This window comes from Nothoprocta perdicaria, unplaced genomic scaffold, assembly GCF_003342845.1.
Source record: "Nothoprocta perdicaria isolate Ctin4 unplaced genomic scaffold, notPer1 scaffold_64, whole genome shotgun sequence".
Lineage (NCBI taxonomy): Eukaryota > Metazoa > Chordata > Aves > Tinamiformes > Tinamidae > Nothoprocta > Nothoprocta perdicaria.
This window is the reverse complement of record NW_020455910.1, coordinates 3,104,503-3,109,302: the sequence shown is the minus strand read 5'-3', so window position 1 is coordinate 3,109,302 and position 4,800 is coordinate 3,104,503. Positions and strand designations below refer to the sequence as shown.

The following is a 4,800-nucleotide window of genomic DNA, read 5'->3' as shown; positions in this document are numbered from 1 at the left end:
CCCGGTGTCCCCGCGGCCGCGGTGGGCAGCGCGGCTCGGCCAGGCAGGAAGCCGCTTCCTTTCAACTCGCCCCTTCCCTCGGTCCGAATTTCGACTTCCCAGCTTTTTAAAAAAGTCTTTTATTATATTTTTTTCATTTTTTTTTTCAGCCAGAGAAATGATGGAAATTCTTTGGAAATTCCTTGTGTTGCGTCCGTAGGAGAAGGATTTCGGTTTTGTTTTGCYGGAGCTGCTTCCCTGCCCAGAAATCGCTTGCTCCAGTGTCACTTGACAAGTGCCTGAACTTTTACCCCTTTTGAGCTGCAAACGTTGAGAGGTTCATTCCTAAACTGCTTGTGAAAGCTGCCCAGATGACCCTTCAGTTGCATGGGATTTTAGGCCTTTTTGGACCAGGAATTAAAGAATTTCACTTTGTTTTCCATAATGGCAATAATGCTAGTCTTAAAAATAAGTCCAATAAAAAGACTTACCTCGGRTCTCTTTCCCATACGCATTTTTATCAAACTCTGCCAGTCCTGATTTTGCTTTATGAAGTTCCTGATGTTTAAAATGTTTCTCGGTCATCCTTTTAAGGGGGCCAAATTCTGCCTGTTTTCTTCATGTTATCAGCTATGTTAGACTCCGAGGACATCAGATCATCAATCCCAAAGGAGGGAGTTGAAATCTGTGTACATATAACTTTCTTCTTGCCCATCCCCAAATCTGCGACCCAAAYGGCAGGTTTCTGATGTAGAGCAGCCATTGGATTTCAGTGAATTACACCTGCAAAGGTTCAGGARAAGGAACATGTATTTGATGTGCTTGTTTACCTTGGTAATGTTTACAGATCCTAATCCCTGTATTAGTAAATGAGTCATTAAAACTCTCTTAGCCATGGGATTCCCACATATTAGCAATATGTGTCCTAGGAAGACTTGCTTTGCGCGGTTATTTTCAGTTTATAAAAGAGCACAAGTCCGTGAGTTGTTCTGGTGGCTGTGCAGAGCCACGTGGAAAATGTGCTTAAGCTTCCTTATTCACTAACAATAATTTGTTACTAGTCCCCACAACAGAAACAAATTTGGGGAGCTGTAATGATATCTGTCCCCCTAAATTTGTTCAATATGTAAGTGATTTTTCTACTCGCTGTTCTTTTCCTTTTTAGTTAACTTGCAGCTTCTTTGTTCCTCACTAAAGTGTCCTTCAAAATACCTTCAAAAAGGGTTTTTTTTTTTTTTTTTTCCTGTTCCAGGCAAACAAAGTAAGAGGCCTAAATCTTTGCCCTGGGCTTCTGAATCCTGTTTTGAAAGGGCTCAGGAGGGTCTTTGAACTCTCAAGTGGAGCTCCACTGTTCTGTGCCACTGTCCCCTGGTGGCCCCTAGCCAAGCTCCTGGTGTCTATTATGGGGTCAGTTTACTCTGGCCCGCGGTTGGACATCCATAATTAGCCTTGTGATTTATTTTCTGATTTGTCTTAAACACCACATACCAGCCTAATAGAATACATTTTGATGCTTGACTAGGAGGAGTTGATGGATACGTGATTTAGGTGCCACTCTTCTTGATCTGATGTCTGGTTTACAGCTGAGCTGCAAGTGGGTCTGGTTCTTCCTCCGAATCAGCAGGTGCTTTTTGCCGCAACATAAACGTTCATGCTGGTGCTGGCTAATCCCGAGTAAGTTAATTCCAGTTTTTCTCTTTTTTGCATTTGTCTTAGCTTGAAGTTTCCATCGTCCCTTCCCCGTTAACCGACGGAAGACGTGTCGGAGTGAATCACGGCGCGCACACACCTCAAGACACTGAGGATGATGTTGGATGTTACATTGCTAAATGCATCTGAACTGTGCATGGACGTAGACTGCCACCAAGAAGGTAAGAGGTTACTTGGAGGCTCTCAGATCTGTTTTTAACAGCRCTGGGCATTAACATCTAATTTGTTTTGCTGCAGCAAGATTGTGGTAGAGGCTGCACCTGTACATAGARAATAATGTTCCTAATTTTTGTCAGGAGGGGAATTCCTTCTTTTTGATTTTCTGAATCAGAAGTTTTGACTGTGTTTTATCTAATTCTAGTTGAGTTGTAATATTGCTTTTAAAATCTACAGTGAAATGATTTTTAAGGAAAAATCAAAAACGTTTTGTTACATGTAGAGATCACATCTYAGATATGCTGTGCTGTAACTAGAAAAAAGGTCCAAGTAAACTAATAACTACCTCCCAGTTCTACCCTRTGTTTTTTGCTGTTTGAAGTAGAATTTGCTGTCTTTTCTTCATAAATTTCTACTTAAAGGTTTCTTCAGAAGATACTTTGGACACTTATCTTTTTTTTTTGGGGGGGGGTGGTGTTGTGATAACTTATTAGGAGTTATCTTTGGTCATTTGCTGATTTTTAGGGATTCATAGATTTCRTGCAAAATTCTGTAAATTAACATTCACCTTAGGACCCCAGATAGGCTTGTAAGGATACGCTTTTAGYTGATGAGATCTGTAGAAGAGTCTTTGCTCATCTGAGCCGTGAGAAGGTGTAGTCYTTCTTCAGTGGTCTCTGGTTGTGTCATGAGCGTTTCAGGCAGTTCTCAGGCACTGGAGCAACTCTTTATTTTGATTGCTGGCCCTTTCTTGGCAGGCTCTGCTCTTTTCCTTCTGTTAGTGCAGCACACTCTTGTGTTGGCTGAAGGATGCAGAATGACAAATCAGAATGAAGAGACCCATAGRTGTTTGATGTAACTAACACTACAGGCCTCAACTGCAAGTTTTCTTGTTGTTTGCGTGGTCTATCCCACTAGAGGAACAGTCTCTGAGGTCCTGAAGGACACAAGATGCTAGGATGTCAGAGGATCAGCTGGAATTGAGAGAAGCAGGAGGAGCTCTATAGCTGAGCTCTAAGATGCCCTGAGTGATTTCACTGTTAAGTATTTCCTCCTTGAGGCGAGTGAAGAGGGTCTTGACTGATTCCTGTACTTGACTTTAATGGGAGTCTTGACACATGGCTAAGAGAAGATTTGACCTCATCATTAAGTTTATCCATGGGATAAGAAGAAGTAGGAGCGCTTCAGTTATTTTCAACAGAGAGATTACATTAGGCTTTTCTACCCTTAAATGTATCAACTGTAGATTCAATTTAGCCATCTGTTAGATGGCTAGGAGTATCTTGCTGGGCAGGTAGCTGAAACATTGCAACTGAAATTGCCTCTTGCAAGATGAAAATAGCTATAGAAGTGTGTCTATGTGGTGGTGGTGGTGGGGTTTTTTTTTTCCCCTCTGAAGGGCGAGTTCCAGCAGGTTCACTTTACATCTAAATATCACACCAGACCAGAATGCTGATATAGGAGTTGCTTTAACATAAAGCAACTTAGCACAGAGATTTAATGAAATGAGCTTAAAGAAAAATTGCATATACGCAGGTGTTTCCTCAGGCATTAAACTTCCTGTCTTTAGGGGCCACTGTATCCCCCCATGATGTCTTAAGCAAGATTTTGGAAGGGCAACTTGCAGAAATGTTTCTTTTGTAGCAAATCAATTTGGTATAGTTACTTTTTTTGTTGCTGTTGTTTTTTTTTGTTGTTATTGTCTTTTGGGGTTTTTTTTTTTTGCTTCCTAAGCTGAGCACCACTCTGTTAATGGAAGTATCCTGTTATTGTTCAAGCTGTCGTTGTGGAGCTATGTCAATTCTGCTCTGTTGCCATTTATAGTTGAGATAAATTGCTGTTAAACACACACTTTTCCATAGGTCCTTTAGCTGCTTCTATAAGGCAAATTAGGCTCTTATTGCAAACTGGAGCCCTTGGCTGTCACCTTGGATTCTTCTGTTTCTTCCTTGAAGAGCTGCTTCAGCAAGAGACCTGATTCTGGAGAAATGGTTGGAAATCAGCATCTTGTTACTTTGCTCTCACCCTGAGTCATTGGTGCTACATTATGATGATGTCAATAAATAGGAGTATCAATTTTAAATTTTTCAGTTAATGATGAGATTAATTCTGTAAAACCAAACTGCCTGGCAAGCACTACTATACTACAGTGCTCTATGGGTAGTKTATTTAATATGTGAACACACTGTTATATATGCAGTAGTTCTAATTGAGCACCTTGTTTATGTATGTAATAGCTTTAATTTGTCCATCTGCTCTTACATTCTACAATGTAAGAAGGCAAGTAGGCCTGTAAGGCAGGTAAGAATCATTTCTTAGCACCCTAATGGTTGCTTTCCAGAGAGCAAGAGTATTGCTGGTACTGTGCATAAATTCAGCATTCGTACAACTCCTTTGCTGAAAATACCTAGTGCACAGAACTGAAAATATCCCTCCCTTTATTCAAAGATGAGGCATCTGTAACATGCTTATTTAGAACTCATTCTCAGGAAGAAACATTTAAATCCTTTTTCTAGGAAATAGAAGGCTTTTATTCTTCCTAAATTAGATACTGAAGACTACTTTTTCTCCCAGTGATTTGTGTTTCTTAGGACCTGAGAAACTGGGTGCCATATGTTCAACCCAGATTCAGTGCTGAAGCCCTTCTTTGTATCAGAATCTARTCGCAACTTGACAGTGAATGTTTTACTGAAGCAGCAACTGGATATCTGTAAGACAATTCTGTGTAATAAGAAGTGAAGAAGCAGAGTGAGGCTGGTTGTTGAAAGGTACTGTTTGGGTTCTCTCCTTCCTATGAAAATCCCTTATCTAGGGAAGAGGGTTGTCCTTCCATCAGGGAATAGCAGAGGAACATTTAACTGGGAATAGATAATGATTGTAGTTCTACCACACAGTTGGCAAGAGAACTGCAGAATAAAGCAAACTAAGAAACAGAGAAACAGAGCAGTGGAACAG

The 4,800-nt window shown here is 40.7% G+C and overlaps 1 protein-coding gene across 1 annotated transcript in view; it reads left to right on the top strand.

Annotated features, from left to right (window-relative positions):
* The first annotated feature begins 1,538 nt into the window (after positions 1 to 1,538).
* The window catches only part of RNF19A (ring finger protein 19A, RBR E3 ubiquitin protein ligase), a 51,378-nt gene continuing 48,116 nt past the window's right edge, over positions 1,539 to 4,800 (top strand). The window contains exons 1-2 of the mRNA XM_026050025.1: positions 1,539 to 1,603; positions 1,696 to 1,850. The gene's annotated coding sequence lies outside the window, so the exon portion shown is untranslated. The remainder of the gene's footprint in view (positions 1,604 to 1,695; positions 1,851 to 4,800) is intronic.